We start from the raw sequence: 21,819 nt of genomic DNA on the forward strand, positions 1-21,819 counted from the left end.
GACGTTTAGACGGGTGTTTTGCGGGTACTATTTAATGAAGCTGCCAGTTGAGGACTTGTGAGGCGTCTTTCTCAAACTAGACACTAATGTACTTGTCCTCAGTTTGCGCTGTTCTGTGAAGGGACAAGTACACAGCGTTGTACAGATCTTCTGCTTCTTGGCAATTTCTCGCATGGAATAGCCTTAATTTCTCAGAACAAGAATAGTTATTGTGGCTGTTCCACTGGATGTCATAAGGTGAATGCACCAATTTGTAAGTCGCTCTGGATAAGAGCGTCTGCTAAATGACTTAAATGTAAATGTAAATGTATTTGTTTCTGGCCATTTTGAGGCTGTAATCTAACCCACAAATGCTGATGCTCCAGATACTCAACTGGTCTAAAGAAGGCCAGTTTTATTGCTTCTTTAATCAGGACAACAGATTTCAGATGTGCTAACATAATTGCAAAAGGGTTTTCTAATAATAATTAGCCTTTTAAAGTGATAAACTTGGATTAGCTAACACAACGTGCCATTGGAACACAGGAGTGATGGTTGCTGATAATAGGCCTCTGTACGCCTATGTAGATATTCAATATAAAATCTGCCGTTTCCAGCTACAATAGTCATTTACAACATTAACAATGTCTGCACTGTATTTCTGATCAATTTGATGTTATTTTAATGGACAAAAAAATGTGCTTTTCAAAAACAAGGACATTTCTAAGTGACCCCAAACTTTTGTGTATGAGATGGATAGATATGAGCGTAGAGCTGGTACGGTAAACCAAAAATGATCAACACCGACCATACTGATCACCTATTGCAGGCATTTTGCTTATAGTTTATTAGGATAAGTAGCCTATACTAGAGAAATGTGCAGTTTGAAATAAAATAAGTTTGCTTATATGGGTGATTTGTTAATGGGACAATTGATGGCTACAACCATCCAACTAGTTTTTTAAAGGATAATAAACTGCTGCATATTGTTAGAAACTTATTATATTTATCTCATCAATTCAGGCAATTTATTGCAAGGTCGATTTTTGTCTAACATAACCTCTGACCTTTTAACCTGGAAGAAAAGCTTTGTTCACATCTGACCGTCTGCAGGATAGTGAGTGTCGACTATTTGTGTTTGTCAGTTCATCCATGTGGGAACATTGTTTTCCTGTTTTTACTGTCCCTCTGTTTGGCTCTTCTCTTACAGTTGACCCATATTCCCCCTCCCTCCTTTCACTATATAGGGAATACGGTGCTATATGGGACTCAAACAGGCTGTTGTACAAACGGGCGACCATAGGCCAACCTTTTTCCTGTCACCGCCAAACCCAGTCTCCGCCCCGTGGCTTTGTGGGTCCTGGTGGCTGTGGTTACTGGTGGGGAGCCCTGGCTGCCACAGGTTGTCCCAAACAGTACCCTATTCCCTTTATGGGCCCTGGTCAAGACTTAGTCCACTGTAAGTAGTGCGCTATATAGGGAATAGGGTGTCACTTGGGACGCAACCAGGAACTGAGAACCGGCAGTTAGTGTCTCCCCCAGTCTGGTAGTCATGTGACTAGTTCCACTCCAACCCTACCTGCCTCTCTCGCCCCACTCTGGTCCCATCTGGCTGTGGAGGCTGTTTGTCAGAGGAACTAGATCTACAGTGCAGTCACGAGCTCACTCAGAGAAGAGGGAGGGCATCATGAAAGGTAGGCTTCAGTGGCTCTGTAGGATTGCCAGGCACAAGTCTCTTTGGGCCTCCTTCCTCCTCTCTTTTGCTGTGTTTTGTCTTGTTCCTACTGTTCATTCATATCCTGCACTGACATATCTGCTTGGTAATGCAGTGTAAATCCTAATTTATTTGCTGTGGTGACTCTGGGTGGGATGGGAAGGGGATCTGGTTTGTGTAACTAGGTCAGAGAGGGGTAGGGGTGGTGGGTGATAGAGGGGTACAGGGATGGGGGGGGGGGGGGGTGGCTAGGGAAATTAGAGCGACGAGAGAGAGGAAAGAGCGTAGCAGCTAGCCAGGTCATGCCTGGAGCCTCTTGTCAGCATTGAAACTTGTTCAGATAAGGGGCTCTGACACGCATGGCTCCAGAAAACTCTCTCTCCCTTTCTCTGCCCCCTTTGTAAGCACCAGACTCTTTGAAGCCTTATCTCTTCGGTGTCTGTTTATTTGGGGTTGACGTAGGCTTGGGGGATTTATAGAATTAATTTGTTTTTGTGTGATATTCCAAATGCCTGTATCGCAATATCACGTTTTATTTGTTGGTGTTTTTCATGAGCGTTTATGGCCGCTTGTTCTCATGCAGGTAGCCTAGCAGTTAAGAGCGTTTGGCCAGTAACCGGAAGGTTGCTGTGTCGAATCCCAGAGCTGACTAGGTGAAAAACATGCGGATGTACCCTTGAGCAAGGCACTTAACCCTAATTTCTCCTGTAAGTCACTTTGTATAAGAGCGCCTTCCAAATAACTAAAATGTAAATGTCTCGTTCGCTACTTTTGTGATGTGCACCTTTCCTTTTACACCAGAGATCTTTGCGACCAAGCTTAGGTTCAAAATAAGCGCATAGAAACGCTTTGGGCTTATTTTTGGACAGATTTTGTCGAGTGAAACCTTTCTCCCAAGCACCTACCACTCACAATAACAGATGAGGTCACTTCGTCCTCTCTGACAAACTTTTTCAACTCGCTATTTACATTTGAGGTTTGGTCCAACAGAATCGGTCATATGGACACCGAAACACACAGGTACATCATTGTAATGTAATAGAGGAGAAGGTAACCTTTCGAACCATACCCTGTTTATGTTTCAACTCCTCAAATTTCGAGCAGACACTACTAAAACGAATGTAGCAATGGACATTCATTCTGGAAAATGTATGCTCAGTTTGTCACGTACGCATTACGGTACTACGTATAGCTAGCGGTATTCAAAGATTGTTATCCTAGCTGTTTAGTCTTTTTTTTTATATATACATTTGCAATAAGCATAAAACTTTTTATATAAGGAATTGACAACTTGTTCCCATTCTGAGAAATAAGGTAGGCCGCTTGAGTTCATCCTCTGAACAAAGTGGACAGGTTAGCATGCTGGTCAAACAGTTGGAGACGAACAGAAGGGTGTGTGCATAACAATTCAACCGTTTTGCCTTGTTAACTGAATTCAGAGTTTTGTGAAATTATACCTCAATCCAAGTTGGATAAACTTGAAATATAAATATTAGCTGGCTACTCACTAGCACGTGGGCTTGTGCTTGAGAGATTGTTCATGCGACCGGTGTTAATTTTCTATAATCCCTGCTGCGTTATTAGTGAATGTGCATGGTTCTGGTTAAATTTGTAACAAACTTATAACTTTTATAGACAAACCTGAAACCCAGATCAGTGAGTAATACAAAAAAAGCTGGTAAAACTATTTATTAGTGGGTTTTATGGTTAATTTCACAAGCTCTGAATTCATTTAGATTATTGCTGACTGTTTTAAATGAAGCGTATTTTACTTTTTGAATTACACAACAAAGCTTTAGAGAGAACCATAAAAAGAATCGATGTAGCGTGACTCGCCCAAAAGTTAGAAAAAATGTAGATACGAGTTTTAGGCCATATTGCCCATTTCTAGGTTGTTCTGTTGGTTAATTTACACAGACTGACGTGAAGAGTTACTGTGGTTGAGATAGGAGTTTCAGTATAGTGTTTATGAAAGTGGACTCTGGCCTCCCAAATGGCACAGTGGTCTAAGGCTGTGTCACTAGAGATTCCAGGCTCTGTCGCAGCCGGATGCGACCGGGAGACCCATGAGGCGGCGCAAAATTGTACGGTGTTTACTCTGACACATTGGTGCGGCTGGCTTCCGGGTTAAGTGGGCATTGTGTCAAGAAGCCTCGACCTTCGCCTCTCCCGAGTCCGTACGGGAGTTGCAGCGATGAGACAAGATTGGGGAGAAAAAGGGGTAAAAAAAATACAAATAAAAGTGGACTAATCATGGTGTGGAGAGGGCTCTTATGAAATTTTGAAGGAGTTGCAAGTAACCTGAGCCAAGCTGTCGTCTGTGTAATTGCCACTTAAATCGTACTTTGAAAATTAAAAACTGAAGCTACAGATGCACTAACTTATTGTGTTCATCTCATGTTCAGTGTGAGTCCACATTTAACTATCTAGTCACATGGCCAGCCATGACCACGGAAGGCTAGTTACAGTAACTTTAGCCAGCAAGGCTAGAGAAGTATTCTCCAACAATCCCTAAAGTTGAATTGATATTTGGTGTGATGCCATGTTCATCTGCTTTGTGCAGGGTTTGCACAAGGTGCTTAAAGTACTTGAATTTGGCACTCTGGAATTCAAGTACCGAGAGGTGAAACGAACTACCGGCTCAGCCCAGACCTACAGTGGCAAGTAGCAGAGAGAGAGAGCCCGCTGACAGTGGAAATTATTTTAACATCCCTCAACTCCTGCCGTGTCAACAGACATCCCCCAAACAAACCCGCCACTGAGTCTTGGAGAATGAGTGTACAACTGGTAAATAGTCGCTGATGTTTCAGTCAGATAGCTAGCTAGGTAGCTCAAGGGCTCTGGCTATTAGCCAGGTAGCTAGCTAGAACTACCTAGCTAGAAGGATGAAGCTAGAAGCTACCGTTGAACGGAGGCCTGACCTCAGCATGAGCAGTTGACTGAAATTAAGCTAGCTATAATAAAAAGACGGGCTACAATAAGTTCTCATAACATACCTTTCCTTTATAGAGAGTACTGGTCTGCTGACGTAATTCGGCCGATGTGCGCTCAACCGGCCTCCGCGTCATGGATGCTGGTGTTGATCCATCTGCTAACCCCGGCCTGCTAGCTTCCTGAACACCGTCTCTCCCGCTCGCCTTATGTAGTAATCGACTACCGAACGGCTCCCTGTTTCACCTTTGCTGCTCATTGGACCCTATGATCACAAGGCTACTCAGCTGATGCCTGCTGGACTGTTCATTAACACAGTACTTCATTTTGTTTACCTGTCGGCCCCAGCCTTGAACTCTGTGTAGCCTGTGTGTAGCTAACTGTGACCCTCTCTGCCCATTCATCACCAGTTACCCGTTGTTGTTGACCTAGCTGTTTACCCGTTGTTGTCTCACCCGTTGTTGTCTTAGCTCTCCCAATCAACACCTGTGATTGCTTTTTGCCTTTCTCTAATGTCAATATGCCTTGTATACTGTTGTTTAGGGCAGCTCTCATTGTTTTATTTTACTGCGGAGCCCCTAGTCCTGCTCAACATGCCTCAGATAGCCCCCTTGTCCCACCCCCCACACATGCAGAGACCGCACCTAGCTTAACTGGCGCCTCCAGAGATGAAACCTCTCATCGTCACTCAAATCCTAGGTTTACCCCCACTACTCGCACCCTACCATACCCTTGTCTGTACACTATGCCCTGAATCTATTCTACCACGCCCAGAAATCTGCTCCTTTTATTCTCTGTTCCCAAAGCACTAGACGACCCGTTCTTATAGCCTTTAGCCGTACCCTTATCCTACTCCTCCTCTGTTCCTCTGAGGATGTAGAGGTTAACCCAGGCCCTGTGTGTCCTCTCATTTGTTGACTTCTGCAACCGTAAAAGCCTTGGGTTCATGCATGTTAAAATCAGAAGCCTCCTCCCTAAGTTTGCTTTATTCACTGCTTTAGCACACTCCGCCAACCCTGATGTCCTAGCCATGTCTGAATCCTGGCATAGGAAGGCCACCAAAAATTCTGAAATTTCCATCCCCAATTACAACATTTTCCATCAAGACAGAACTGCCAAAGGGGGTGGAATTGCAATCTACTGCAGAGATAGCCTGCAGAGTTCTGTCATACTATCCAGGTCTGTGCCCAAACAGTTCGAGCTTCTACTTTTAAACCACTTCCTGGTTGGATTTTTTTCAAGTTTTCGCCTGCCATATGAGTTCTGTTATATTCACAGACATCATTCAAACAGTTTTAGAAACTTCAGTGTTTTCTATCCAAATCTACTAAAAATATGCATATATTAGCAACTGGGACTGAGTAACAAGCAATTTACTCTGGGCACGCTTTTCATCCAAACGTGAAAATGCTGCCCCCTATCCCAAACAAGTTAAATAAAGGTGAAATTAAAAAGTAGTGAGACAGACAGTGGTGAGTCAGGCTGCAAAGGAGAGGAAGCATTGAAGCAAGCAGGGAGAGAGGTTAGTAGTACAGTGGTTCCCAAACTTGCGGTCCGGGACCCATGTGGGGTCCCCTAAAATGTAAATAGTCTCTAATCTTATCAAACACATGAATAACTTGTTTATCTTCAAATGGGTATAGAATCAGCTAAGGGTGTCAACTAAGGGCGTTTTACACTGTCAGAATTCACTTACATGTCATGTTGGGACAGTCGGTGGGACCTAAAATTGAGTGAAATTTAAAGCCAATGTAATATTATGTACACTGAACAAAAATATAGCTTTTACTGAGTTACAGTTCATGTAAGGAAATCAACTTTATCAGTACTGACTTACCACTCATGTATGTAGTGAAACCTGTATTATTGAGTAGAACATTTAAAGTACAGTAGTGATGAATAGTGTGTTTTGCGCTTGGTGAGGCTGAGGAGAGTATGGGAGAGAGCGGTGAGGATCCAGCTTGCTTGGTCCTGTGGTCCAAGAGGCCAAGGACAATGGAACAACCAGACGGGCGTGAAGAAGATCCAGGTCCTGCAAAGAGGAACATTTTAATTGAGGGGTTTTTATGTTAATGCTATAGGGTTATGTCACACAAGCGTGGGAGAGCGCACACTGGTGGGTTTTGCATGGAGTGTAGCTGTGGTTTTACAAGTGCAAATATGTCCACGTTTCCTCCATCGTCTCCGGCATTGTGGTGTATTTGCTGGTGTTTATGGAAAAACAGAAATGTAGTTAGCTAGCTAGTTGCTTTGTCTGCACAATTTCTGTCTGTTGTGCTGACTGTTTCAATGTGGTCGACTCGGTATGTTTGTAATAAACATTCTGCCTTGCCACACAACAAAGCTAAATTGAAATCACATTTGCTCCTCTCTCTACCATGTTGTCATAGTTTTGGTTGGCTGATAAAGTGGTAATGGTTCCCCTCAGCTAATTAGCCTGTGAGTCACCAGGTCTTCTCTTCTCCTTTCCTCTGTCTTCAAAGTTAACGGTTGCTAATCCACTGAAAGAAAGGACAAAGCACCTCAACGCTCTCTGCTGAACAACCTCAAAGCTCTGGCCTCGTGCCCAGTACCCCATGTCCCAACCAACTGACAAAACGTTTATCAGCTTCACGGTTTACTTTTGTAACACAGGGTAAACAAATTAATACAGTTTTGATATACAGCTTATTCATTTTATTGTTGAGTGAGCAGAAGGCTAAATAAATGAGAGTTTGAAGTGAGTTTCTCAACTCCCATAGGGGATTCTAAGTCAGTACCTGGTGATGAACACTAGAGGGTACTGTTTGTTGAGAAAAAGGCTCTTTACGTGGCAGTTGATGGGAATCAGTTCAGCTCTGTGTCCTGGTGACTATTCTGTGTTGCTTGCTGATTTAAGACAATCTTTTCTGGGATTTGGACCCATAACGGTCAACAGGTCTTTCATTCAATGGGTGTATTGTCCCAGTGTGAGTCCACAGAAGACCGAACAGCCGTCCTCACTGAGTTTTCGTTACCGTCAGTTGCTCATCTTTCCTTTTTATTTCATCACCTTCATCCACTTGATTCTAATAGAGTAAATATAGACATGATGGCATTGGGATGATAATCCCCCCCCCCCTCTCTGTTAGTGGGAGTGACAAGGTGTTTAACTGCTCTCTATATGTACTGTCATGTGAATGTCATGCCTAAAGCATGGAGGATGGCCCGTTGGCTGCCCTGTTGACAGGACAGAAGCGTTCATTCTACTGGCCTACATCCAGAACATTCCCTCACCCTGTCATCGAAACAGAGGACAGATTTAACTCCCCACATCAACCCGATACTACATTTCCTATATGTTACTCATACTGTATGTTGATATGATGAGCATCTTAGAATAGCCTAGTGCTCCATGTCAAACCTTGACTGCCATGATTTTGTCACCCCTACACCTTCTGGAGAATGTCCCTGTCAGTTTTCACTAGTCATTAATACATGTATGTCAAAGGGACTGCCTTATCCTTCGACATTACCAAGTATTTAATGATGGAACCAGCAACATTGAGAGAATATTACCTAGCTACAGTTATTTTTTAGAAAAGTTGGCTCAAAGTGTTTGCGTGTGTCGAGGTAGTTAGGTATCCGAGGGGATTGTTGCCCTGTGACAGCTGACTTGATCCCTGTGAGTTGAGAGAGACAGAGTGAGTGAAGTCAATTTCTATTTCTGGGAGATTGAGTGCTATCAAAGCACCAGCCAAGAGGCCATAAATGGCTGCCAGCGTCTCCAGTTACCTCCTGCTGGTTTTGGGCTGCGGACGCTACCACCCTCCGCTGAGGTGGAATTCGGACCTCCTCTCCAGACCCCCACAGCCATGTCAGGTCTAAGGCCAGGCCGTATCAAGCGTCTTCGAATAGGAGGGTTGACCCTCCCCCCTCCTTGTAATCTTATTTGTTGTGATCTAAAAGGGAAAACTGATCCTAGATATGACATGCATGATACATATTGTCCCAAGTAGCTCAGTTGTTAGTGTGGTGCTTGCAACACCAGGGTTCTGGGTTTGATTTTCCCCAGGGGACCAGTACAAAAATGTATGTGCTCCCTACTGTAAGTCCAGAGTGTCTGCTAAATGACTCAAATGTAAATGTATTGTCCCAGCCAGGTAAACATCCAGGGATAAATAGAAATGCCGGGATACCAAGACAGACTGGCACCTAAAGTCAAGGGGTCACATTGACTGAATATTTTTACACGTCCTGTATCAAATTAACTTTTATTTTAGTGTGGTGTATATGCTGTGGGTTGACACTGGTACTCTTAGTACATGTGTTGTATCAAGTGGCTTCTATCTGTAGATTGTGACTGGTTGATGGTCTGAGTAGACATACACCTGGGACGAGAATCAAGATCGCCTCAAGGGATGTAAGGATCAACGGAGACGCATCGCTCCCCGATTTTTAAAATGTTTAATATTCAAGCGCATCGGTGTTTCTGCTCATAGTACATTATTTTTACCTTTTGAAAATACCTTGTCTTATGTGACAACTGATGCGTCAGTGTCGAACTGCGTCGACAATCATTGATCTACATGTCATTGTGCATGCCGAACAACCCCAGGCAATATCAGTAGCCTAGTCAAACTGCACACTGTGCTCAGCTTCGCCTGCTGGCCAACGCGAGGGAGGCGGCTTGTTCCTGATCACGCAAGCCACTGCTAAAATGGCTTGTATGATATTAGGCTTTATTAGTTGAGTGACAACCTGTGTAATTTGCTAGGTTATTGTTATCTATGTGATGTTAAATTGTTTTTACCTGATTTAAAAAGTAAGTTACCCGGAGACAACTCTAGTCTGGCTATACCTACTGAACGGGGCTTACAATAGATTCTATTTTGATTGTTTAGGTACACCATCGGCAATAGTTTGGGTCGTTTTGCTTTGAACAATCAGTGTAGATGGTCATTTTTTTATGTAAAGTTGACTTTAATTTCATAACGAACACAGCAATCACTTTTGTGAGGGTCACTGCATGGCCGACGCGAGAGAAGAAAAAATCACTCTAAATTTCCAAATGGTTGAAAACATTTTGATTTTGAGTTGCGGGGGGGATCCGAAGTTGTGCTATATATTCAACAGCTGAGGAATATGGATACATTACTACCTCAAACACTTCATCTGCAAAAATGACAAGTGAATTAGTGTGGGGGGATACAGGCTACATTTCTCCCCTTATCTGATAGTGGGGTGGTAGATGCTTAGTGTGCCCCGTATGGCTCAGGTCCCTACATAGTACATACATTTACACACACGTCAGCTCAGACAGATCCAGCTCACAGAGGCCCAGCTCATGAGCTCCATCAGCAGCAGATTTTAATTTAGAATGGAAAGTGAATGTGTTTATTCAACAAATGTTATTGCATCAATTCTTTCTCTAATCAAACCGAATAGCACCGAATCGTTTCTAACTAAAATGCATCTTTCCCGTATCGGAGCCCATGTATCTAGATGCGTATCCAATCATCTTGAAACGGAAAGATGCACATCCCTAACAGCCTCTTCAACCACCCCTTTACCCCCTTGTCATTGCTTCAAAATGTTCTCGCTCACCCTTTCCTCTCTTCTGTGTTTGATTGATCGAGCCTGAGTGGGAAAGCACCGTTCTAAATTTGTCAGCTCCCTGAATCATGCCTGCTGCAGATATAACTGCCACACATGCGGGAGGGGGGAGCGAGAGGGGGGAGGTGGCCGTCGTTCTAACGGTGCGGGCAACTCGTGCATCATGTCAGTCGTGTCCTACTAGCCCTCCTGTGCTTAGCTGTGATCTTCTCCCAGACCCACTGTGGAACTATCCGGCCCCCAAAGACCCAACACACTAGAGACCTACCCCCACGGACTTGCCCCCAGAAGACCTACCCTAACCTAGGCACTACTACCAACAGACCTTCCCCAGCCCAGGAAAACCTACCACAGAAGACCTTCCCCAGCCCAGGAACACCTACCCCAGAAGACCTTCCCCAGCCCAGGAACACCTACCCCAGAAGACCTACCCCAGCCCAGGCAATACACTGTCACATCTAATCTGAGAGGAAAACTTAAGTAAGGAGTTGAGTTGGGGAAATGTTGGGGGAAGGTTTTGTGAGGAGAAGATTGAAATACTGACTGGCTTCTAAAAGCCTTTATACGGTTTGAATGGAATGCTAGCTGGGCTGTCGTTGGGTATTTTATATTATGACGTGTTCAGTGAAGAGGTGGTCTGATTTGATATGATCGCTGGCTGGATGACCCCTATCTATTGGAAGTGAACTGGTTTGATGATGGACCATGAGGAAGGGCGAGATTGCAGCGAAATGGGGTGTTGCTGAACCCAATGGTATTCTGGAATAGTCCGTATCCCCTTTCTAGTTGAATGGAACAGTCCTTGTTGGAACCCATTCTCGTTCTCTCCTCACATTCCCAATTTCATTCTGGTGACTGCCTGTTTGACTTGGACCTGCACAGCCACTGACCTACCTAACCTAGTCCAGGACTCTTCCTCCCAGACCCGTTAGCAGTAGACGACATGCACAGATTTTCAGCTTAAATCAGAAAATGTCCATAGTCAGTTTGATGCTGAACTTTTGTCCACCTTTTGTTGACCAGTATAGCGTTTTATAAAATCCTTATGAAGATTCTTAATGCTCTGAAAAAGTGACAGCCCTATGACATGTCCGATCTACTTTCTCGTGAGATATTGTTGATATTTCCACGCTCGTATACTGCTTCAGATGGATTATACCACAGATGAATGTGGTGAAGTGCGAAAAGCTTTAGAATAGGTGAAATTGAGATTTGTGTAGTTGGTTTGTCTGAGTGTGTGTGTGTGTGTGTGTGAGACCGTAAAGGACTGGGACATAGCTCTGTCATGACCTGACACTACAGCTGCACATTGTCCCGCACCTGTTCTGCTCTCTCTCGGTCAGGATCAGAATACACAGGACAGAAATAGAGCACAACTGCCCTGACAAGGAACGCGCGCATGCTTGCTCATAGGACTATGGCAACACAAACAAATCTAGGGTTGGGAATTGCCAGGGACCTCATGATACGACGTTATCACAATACTTAGTATCATTTCTGTATGTATTGCGATTCGATACTGTAATTTTGTGATTTGATGTTGTGCTGAAAACATGTTGGCTCACTATTTAAAAAGATGGAGAACGAGCTATAGGATGAAAAATACACGAGTTTTAGCGCAGGTACAGCCAACTAACGCTTCCGTGGCAAAAAATATTAATTTATTTGTGTAATGTAGATTTTTATAGCTGCAGTATCTCATCCTAGATCAGTACCACATTAAGATGGCTTTGCGAATACAAATCCAAAGTTGAAATGTGATCTTGAGGCCGATTTAACACCTGTGAGGGCGCTTCATTATTTACTTAACATCTCTCAGATGGATATCCCCTGTGGTCTGGACAAGACACCTCTTAAGTGTGTGTAGTATCCTGTGTACTTAAGTGTATGTTTGTGCACGGGTTCCACATGTGTCATTTAAATGGGGCCAACTGTTGGCTAAGTGTCTATTTAGCACCGTTCCATAAATACCCAGTTTAAGCGTTATCTAATAGGCTAACTGTGATCTAATTTCCGGGTGGCTTCAGGCTTGCGTGTGAGAAAGGAGAGTCCTGATGCCGTCCACGTAGTCTATGGTTTCAGTCCCCCCCCCCCCCCCCCCCCCCTCCCCAATAAGCCTTTCACCACTTTTACTTTGTTGCCATGGCATCTACCATCAGCTGTTTGTAATAGAGTCCGAGCCCCAGGGATTCACCCTCCGTGACCATCCAATCTTTTCAGACGTTTACTGGAAGCACTTATACACTGTAGCTGTTGTCTTGGCAGAGACGGTTTCTTCACACTCCGATCACTTCATGTGATGACCCTGGGAGAAGTCCATTTAAATGGATCCTTCTGAGATGGAGAAAGAACTAGATGTGTTGTGTGTTATACTAGTGACAATAAGATTGCAAATAGTCTCCCACTGCACTGAGTGCTGACATGACGACCGTCGCATCTCTCTCCAGTTTTAATAAAGGTGTCCATACAATCTGAGGATGGATGGGGATGTAGACTGGATGTAGAGCTTGTTCACTCCGGCCCTGCCAGGAACAGGAGCGAGTCCTATCACCATGCATCTCTCAGCTACGTGAGGAAGTAGACACACTGTTGTGGACAGGAGAGTACTACATGTTGTTGACCTTCTCTTCATTTAGCTTGGTGATATCTTTGTCATCACACACTCCAATAGGTCTGTTATTAATAAGAGGTTTGTTTTGACGGCCTTGTTTGGTCTCTCCAGCGATGGGTGTCCATAGAGAAGGCTGGCAGCAGAACAGAATGTTCAAGAGCACTGACAACAAATCGCCTGGTCTTAAGGACATGTGAGACTAACAAGAACTACTGCTATGTGCAATAGATCACCTGCTAGGCGTGTAAACGTTAGAAAACAAACCTAAAATGAAGTTCAGAGACGACAGAGCGTCCAACCGTTGCAACCGACAACATTTGTTTTGGTCTGACTTGTTATTTAAGATGGGTTGGGACTGGGGAGGCCTCCTGTTCAGATCAGGGTTGTGTTGAGTGTGGCACACAATAGCTAAATGTTTTACAATAGGAAATCTGTTCTGCTTGGACCTCCCCTGTTTCACTCGGTTTCAAGCGTGGGTCTGTCTCCCTATTGAATTGGATCCTGCCCTACCTGACTGTACTGTAGGATCTCTAATGGCCGTCCTGAGGTTAAGGGTCAGCTTATTGAGTGACACATCCAACATCCCAACAGCCTGATGGTCCATGACACAGAGGTGGACCTGAGCCAGAGCCAGTCATGCAGGAAGAAGCCTCAGACCAAAGCCAGAGGAGAGTCTTAACATATCTGTCTGGCCTGACCACGCAAGTCGTTGGCCATGTCAGACTACTTGCCTTCTTTAGAATGGGTGGTTAGTAATAGGTTCATCTTAAATATATCAAATTAAATAAATTGTTTTGGGACAAAACATTTGCTAAACCTCATTTAAATCTAGTAATGAATTATGTGTCGATTGAACAAATTGAGATTAAACTGCTTGGTGTAACCCTAGATTGTAAACCGCCATAGTCGAAGCATATTGATTTAAACGGTAGCTAAAATGGGGAGAGTTCTGTCTGTAATAAAGCTCTGCTTTCTTGACATCATAATCCACCAAACCAGTCCTACAGGCCCTAGTTTTCACACCTAGATTACTGCCCTATATATGGTCAAGTGCTACAAATAAGGATATAGGCAAATGTATAGTGGCCCAGAACAGAGCAGCACATCTGGCCCTTAAAAGTACACAGAGGGCTTAAATCAAAAACATGCATGTCAATCTCTCCTGGCTCAAAGTAGAGAGAATGACTGACTGCATCACTACTGGTCTTTGAGTGGTATTGACGTATATTCAAAGTACCAAACTGTCTGTTCAAACGACTAGCACACATCTCAGACACCCATACATTACCCCTCAAGACATGCTACCAGGGGTCTTTTCACAGTCCCCAAGTCTGGGACAGAGGCTAGGAAACACACAGTACTATATAGAGCCATGACTGCATAGAATGCTCTCCCACCTCAGGTAACTCAAACTAGCAATAAAATCAGATAAATAAATGACCTCAAAACACCCCACGTCACACCGCGGACTGTGAATAAATACGCACACATTACACACCCACACATTATTCTTAGTATTGTAAAATTGTAATGTAATAATGGTGCAATGTAAATTTGTATGACTTAATGTTTTGGACCCCAGGAAGAGTAGCTGCTGCCTTGGCAACAGCAAATGGGGAGCCTAATAAATGACTAGATACTAAATGATAGGCATCTTAAGTATGCCAGGATGTTATACTCATTTTGGCTTTTCATCTAGTACAATTCGTTGCACACTATTGAGGAAGACAACAGCTGATAATCTGATATGGTGACGCGCTGTACCAAAATGAACGAATAGCAGGAATCCATGCAATTGTGCAATAGGTGATGCGTTCTCAATGTGGATGAGCATGGTATATTATTTACTGCATTTGATTTTACTATACAATATGTTCTAAGTAGTATGTAGCACGATTAGTATACAGTATGCAGTTTAAGTAGGCAAGACTGATTTCAAATATCTGACTTTTTACTCCATACATTTTCCCTGACACCCAAAAGTACTCGTTACATTTTGACAGAAATGGTCCAATTCACACACTTATCAAGAGATCATCCCTACAGCCTCTGATCTGGCGGAGTGTTAGTGTGTCCCTGGCTATCCGTCAATAAATAAAAAAAGAAAATTGTGCCATCTGGTTTGCTTAATATAAGGAATTTGAAATGGTTAATACGTTTACTTTTGATTCTTAAGTATATTTACAACCAAATATTTTTTAGACCTTTACCCAAGCAGTATTTTACTGGGTGACTTTTACTTGAGTCATTTTCTATTACGTTATCTTTACTTTTACTCAAGTATGACAATTGAGTACTTTTTCCACCACTACATATATGAACTGTAACTCAGTAAAATATTGGAAATTGTTGCATTATTTTTTGTTGTTCAGTGTGCGTGTGTGCATGCATGCATAAAGTACCAGTCAAAAGTTTAGACACCTAGTCATCCAAGAGTTTATTTATTTTTACAGTTTTCTACATTGTAGAAAAATAGTGAAGACATCAAAACTATGAAATAACACCTCTGGAATCATGTAGTAACAAAAAAGTGTTAAACAAATGTGAGATTCTTCAAAGTAGCCACCCTTTGCCTTGATGACAGCTTTGCACACCCTTGGCATTCTCTCAACCAGCTTCATGAGGCAATGCTACCAAATACACTCAAATAGTATGTAAACTTCTGACCCACTGGGAATGTGATGAAAGAAATAAAAGCTGAAATAAATCATTCTCTCAGTTACACCAGCTCTGTCAAGAGGAATGGGCCAAAATTCACCCAACTTATTGTGGAAGGCTACTCGAAACATTTGACCCAAGTGAAACAATTTAAAGGCAATGCTACCAAATACTAATTGAGTGTATGTAAACTTCTGACCCACTATGAATGTGATGAAAGAAATAAAAGCTGAAATAATAAATAATTCTCTCTATTATTATTCTGACATTTCACATTCTTAAAATAAAGTGGTGATCTTAACTGACCTAAAACAAGGAATTTTTACCAGGATTAAATATCAGGAATTGTGAAAAACTGAGTTTTAAATGTATTTGGCTAAGGTGTATGTAAACTTCCAACTTCAACTGTATGTGTGTGTATATAATTTATTCTAACCAATTTTTGACTTTTAGCCTCCCATAGCATGAAACCTAATTACCTGTACCTTATTTGTGCTTTCTGACCTACATTTACATGTTAGTAATTCAGCAGACACTCTTATTCAGAGCGACTTAACGTATTCATCTTAAGATAGCTAGGTGGGACAACCACATGTCACAGGCATAGTAAGTACAATTTTCCTCAACGTAGTTATCAGCAAAGTCCTTTGCTTGTAACTTAAATTTCACTCCTTGACAAGAGTCAGAGACTCAAAGCCACGAGAGGGTAGAACACACTTCATATGTGCTTGTTACACTGAGCTGTTTGTAATCTAAGATATCAATGTGAGTGTGTTGTGATTTTAAACATATTGGTGACATTTGGACTGTAAGGTTGCGTAGAACAGCAGAAGTGTCAACATTGCGCTGTGTAGAATAGCTGAGGGGAGCGGTCATACTGTATTCTTGTAGACAGCAGCGATGATGTATAGAGGGATCTATAAACAGCTGTGGCACACATGCGTGCACACGCACAATTGTCGTAGACTGATTTAAATGGCATGTAAGCCATAGCACAGACAACTGACTCCGATAGTCACCATACACACAGAGAGGGAGATTGGACAGTCTCGGGAAGCTAGGATACATTTTCCTACAGGTGTGGAGGGAGAGAGCAGAGCTCCGGGGAAGTGCCTTCCAGTGTGCGTGATCTATCTCTGTATCCAGGATCCCCTGGGGTTTAGCCTCCTGTCTGGTAGCACTTATTCCAGTACTAACAGTAACATCAGAACTGTCAGCCCTGCTGCTTATAAATGGAACAGACCCTTACCAGATATGTGTTGATTGGGTTCTGGCTGCACTGTTTAGAGTCATTTGGAATGTACTGTGTGATTCTATAAAAAAAAAAAAAATCTAAGTTTCACCAGCTGCACAGGGCTTTTAAAGGGGGATTCATTCAAGAAACAAACGAGGAGAGAAAAGGGAGAAAGGTCTAGGAACAGACAGGGAGAGGAGGACTGGAATTGGGAACATGTCTACGTTCCAATGGAGCTTAATTTGAGCTCCATTTAAATTGGTCTAACTTATTGTGCCCTACATCCCATTGAATTAGTATGGCCCTTCCCTTTTTTTAATGGTTATTTAACGCCATAGGAAGAGAGCTGAGTAAATAGTGTCAAAGTAACCGGTCAGAGGTTCATGGGGATATGTACTATTCTGGCATCTACCCTAAAACCTTTCCTTTTGTGTATTGAGTTTCCACACAGTCATTTCTCTGGGAATAGGTACAGCTTCTCGGTCTTGGCCAGCAGAATCTTCTGGTGTTTCAGTCGATTTGTCTTCCAATGGCACAACCTCCTACCTGCTGGCATACCTTTTGACTGTTATGGCCTTGATTCTGGCTGACCAGTGGCTGAAAAATTAAAGATACTAAGTAAAGGGTTCCAAAATCGGCACCTGTCCTAGTCCCAGCTTTTCCCATACACTAAACAAAAAGGGATGACAGTTCCTGGGAAGATTGCCGGGTGGGAATGGAATGGGAAGAACACCAGGAATGCTTTGGCAAATGGGATCGGTGGGGGCCTCCCGAGTGGCGCAGTGATCTAAGGCACTGCGGCGCAATGCTAGAGGTGTCAGTACAGACCCAGCTTCGTTGGTGTGGTTGGCTTCCGGGTTAAGCGGGCGGGTGTTAAGAGCGTGGTTAGGCGGGTCATTTTGGAAGACGCATGACTCGACCTTCCGAGCCCGTTGGGGAGTCTCAGCGACGAGACGAGATCGAAATTGGTGAGGAAAACAGGCGTAAAAATAATAATAAAAAATGGGTTTGGTGAAGTATTCGTTTGCTGGTGGTTGCATTCCACCTTTTCCTCTCTTTCTGTGGAAATATTTCTCTCAGGGTTTACAGTAAATTCAAATCTCATGGCGGGTTTCAACTCTCGAGCTGCACGCTGTTGACCAACACTGTGGGGGTAGTCGGCACACATTGTTAGTGATCTCTAAAGAGCATTCCACCTTGAGCCATCGAGAGCCACTTCTTAGGGACGCTTTTATCTGAGTTATCTTGGGTAAGTCTGTCAAGGGGTGGGGCAATAGGGCAGAGCTAGCTAGTGTTTACGGATGGAGTTGGACTAAGTTATCTTGGTCCTCCTATTTGTGGCAGTTGTATCTGAGAAAAGGCTTGTACAGTAAGCTGAGGCCAGGATCTGTTTGGAAAGTTTGAAGTTTGTGTGTACTGCCTTGGACATTGCCATGGTCTAGTCTTTTGGACTGATACACATTGTTCTTGGGTATTACTGGCCTTGGTCCCAATAGAGATGGTATGGGTAAGTCCAGACCAGGCCTGGGTACCAGCCAGTGAACTGTGACGGTAAATACCCAGTTGGTGACCTCTGCTGCCCAGCCACTCAGCTAACACCTCACCTTATTAGGGTAGATTGAACAGAGTGAGCTGGCTACAAACAAGGGCAACCTATCTTCCAGTGTGTCAGAGTGCATGCGTGTTATGAAGGGAATGTGTCTGACCTTGTGCAGTTCTCTGACTGTCCAAGGACCAATGACTGTTATGACAGCAAACTGGGACAGTAAATTTAGACCTTTTGGTCCTTCTACAAGTTTCAGAGGAAATGTAGCCCGTCCAAATACTTCCCCATGTGTACTGTCCCTAATGGCACCCTATTCCCGATGAAGTGGATAACTTTTGGCAATCGAGCCCTTTTTCTTCTTACCCAGAGTCCGATCAACTCACGGTTACCATTTTTCTTTCTCTGTGTGCAAGTTGGAATGAACTTGAAGGTAGGCAATAACTGGAAGTCTACAAGAACCGCTAGCATGGTAACCCTAGTTAGCAATTGCGCTAATGCTAGTTAGCAACTTCCTTCAAATTGCATGCAGGGAACTAAAAATGGAATCCATGAAAGCAGAAAGTGGGATAATTACAAAAATGTTGCGCTATCCCTTTAAAAGCAGTCTCAGCAGAAAAAAATATATTTTTTGCAGTGGCAGCTAAATTAAAGGGGAACACTACCTTTACCTCTTCATGCTATGCCTACCTTCTGTATACGTTTATGGTTCTGTTTGAGCGATGGACTCTGGGCTGAGCACTGCTATGTGTCTGTAGAGACAACATGGCCAAACGTGCTGGACCCCTCCATAGTTAATTTGCCAGAAGAGAGGGATATACAGTATTTCCTGTGGGAGAAACAGTAAATCTGGGCTTTATTTCTGAGGGGGAGGCCTAGGTTGAGAGATTGAGTTCTGGGCCCAGATTTTGAGACAAACCTGCTAACGTTTCCTGCTTTCCTTCTCCACGTCACGCACGCATACACACTCTATCAACGGGCTTGAGGAGAGACGCTGGGGTCATTTAAAGTGCTATTGCGGTCACTGGATGTCTTAAGTGTTTGTATACAGTAATTCAATTCTTATGTTGAATTAATCTGACACCCAGGCATCTGTGTTGTGTGTAATTGGTGGGGAGGTGTGGACATGCTGCTGTTACGATGATCGAGGTCTCATCGTTGGCCTGTTTTTGTTCAACATCCCAAAAAAAGTGATTTGCTAGGATTGCCTCAGAGCTGGCTTTTCGGTACTGATCAAATTCAAAATTTGTCAAATTACTGGTGTTTGTTTAGTATTACAAACTCTTCCTCCCTCTCGTCTCCTTATCAGTAACTGTACTAACAAAGATCAAAATGCCATGTTTTTTTTTTTAGAAGATATTATTAGAGAGGATTATAACCTTTCAGACAACAATAACAACAAATGTGCAGCATCATACGACTCTACATTTTTCAGACAGTAGAATTCTGCTTCGGCATAGAATGTTTGGTATTGTTTCCCTGACAACAACAAATTAATTTGAATATACTTTTTTATTAAAGAGTGGTTGCACACAGGTAACTCAAGATTATTTGATTGACAGTTCTGGTTGCTTAGTGATTGACGATGGTCCCGCTTCAGAAGCGGCATTCCTTTTAGACAAATAAAATGCCCGTTCAGTGGCACTATATCCAGAGACGGTTTCGTGTTTTGCATTTAAAAAGCCTTCGTGTACTCTTCAGACAAACAAACATGCCATAGCTGAGACGCTTTCAAGGCACCACATTCCATATGTCTGAAAAGGTTATAACATTAATCTCTAGTGGTTTACCTTGAAGATTTGTTTTGCAGATGCAGTTGCCAGATTGGTTACCTTTTTGAGTGTAATCCTGCCTAATGCGGTGCAACAATGTTTGACTGTCCCCATATCAGCAGCCAGGCATGTAATTACAAGTTAGTGCCTCTCCATTGGACCACAGGGCTGGTTACCAGATACTTGTGCGTGTGTGCATAAATACTGGTAAGTGTTAGCTTGGTCTGTTTTGTACAGTCTTGCCAATTCCTATGCTCATTCATTGTCATGTTGTGACTAAACAGCACAAACAGATCTGGGAATGGGCTAGTTGACTGCCTCTGATTCCAAACTACATTTGTAATCATAGAGCTAGTACAGCAGGGGCCTTCAACCTTCTAGCCCAGGGACCCCCTCCCAGGCAAACCGGCGACCCAGAGACCCCCATCATATCTGGATAGGTGCAGTGAAATGCCGTAGTAGTATAGCGTCCCTAGAGCAAATTAGGTTTAAGTGCCTTGCTTAAGGGGACATTATTTTTTTTTCTCCCCTTGTTGGCTTTGGTATTCAAACTAGCGACCTTTTGGTTAGTGGCCCAACACTCTAGCCACTAGGGTACCTGTCACCCTTAGAATAGGAAGTCTGAACTTTAACGTAGCCTATTAGATAAAAAGCTAACTCGAACACGTTTCTGCTAATAGCTAAATAAAGGTTGGCAAATTCATTCAGTCAAAGCTTACCAGCAACTAGCGGCACACGCGGATGCCTTTTTAAAGCCTATGGCCGCATTCCTCTGCCCAGGCGTTGCCCAGGCGTTGCTCACGCATGCAAGATCTTACAACGCATGGATAGGTATTTTATGTATGAGCTACCAGCATATGTTATAGCAATCTGGTTCCTGAAAGGCACAGTCGATGACGTGGCACACAACCATTGGTTGATGCATGCAACCGCGACCATTGGCTCAATATTAGGAGTTGAGGAATAAAGTTGACATTACCTACAGTAGAAAAAATATTTGTATGTAATTCAACATGTTTGTTCTGTTGCTAGCAATATTCATAACGTTTAAAAATATATATATATACTGTATAGTATCAGTCAAAAGTTTGGACACACCTACTCATTCAAGGGTTTTTCTTTATTTGTACTATTTTCTACATTGTAGAATAATAGTGAAGACATCACAACTATGAAATAACACATATGGAATCATGTAGTAACCAAAAAGTGTTAAACACATTTGAGATTCTTCAAAGTAGCCACCCTTTGTCTTGATGACAGCTTTGCATACTCTTGGTGTTTTCTCAATCAGCTTCATGAGACTCATTTCAATTTTTTTTATTTTATTTACCCTTTATTTAACTAGTCAAGTCAGTTAAGAACAAATTCATATTTACGATGACGCCCTACCCAATTAACAGGTGTGCCTTAGAAGTTAATTTGTGGGATTTATTTTTCTCTGCTGCAGAGGAGAAGGTCATTAGAGTTACCAGCCTCAGAAATTGCAGCCCAAATAAATGCTTCAGTTCAAATATTTTTTACATTTTTATTTCACCTTTATTTAACCAGGTAAGCAAGTTGAGAACAAGTTCTCATTTACAACTGCGACCTGGCCAAGATAAAGCAAAGCAGTTCGACACATACAACAACACAGAGTTACACATGGAGTAAAACAAACATACAGTCAATAATACAGTAGAAAAATAAGTCTAGATACAATGTGAGCAAATGAGGTGATAAGGAAGGTAAAGGCAATAAATAGGCCATGGTGGTGAAGTAAATACAATATAGCAATTAAAACTCTGGAATGGTAGATTTGAC

At 42.9% G+C, this 21,819-nt stretch overlaps 1 protein-coding gene across 3 annotated transcripts in view; it reads left to right on the top strand.

Annotated features, from left to right (window-relative positions):
• The window catches only part of svila (supervillin a), a 136,646-nt gene that overhangs the window by 49,086 nt on the left and 65,741 nt on the right, over positions 1-21,819 (top strand). Inside the window, exon 1 of one of the 3 annotated variants that reach the window (XM_071415175.1) lies at positions 10,317-10,678. The exons of 1 other annotated variant lie outside the window; for it this stretch is intronic. The gene's annotated coding sequence lies outside the window, so the exon portion shown is untranslated. Of the gene's footprint in view, positions 1-10,316; positions 10,679-21,819 lie in introns of those variants that run through there. One more of the 3 variants, XM_071415177.1, reaches the window with a different exon arrangement.

The sequence above is a fragment of the Salvelinus alpinus genome, chromosome 8 (genome assembly GCF_045679555.1).
Source record: "Salvelinus alpinus chromosome 8, SLU_Salpinus.1, whole genome shotgun sequence".
Taxonomy (NCBI): domain Eukaryota; kingdom Metazoa; phylum Chordata; class Actinopteri; order Salmoniformes; family Salmonidae; genus Salvelinus; species Salvelinus alpinus.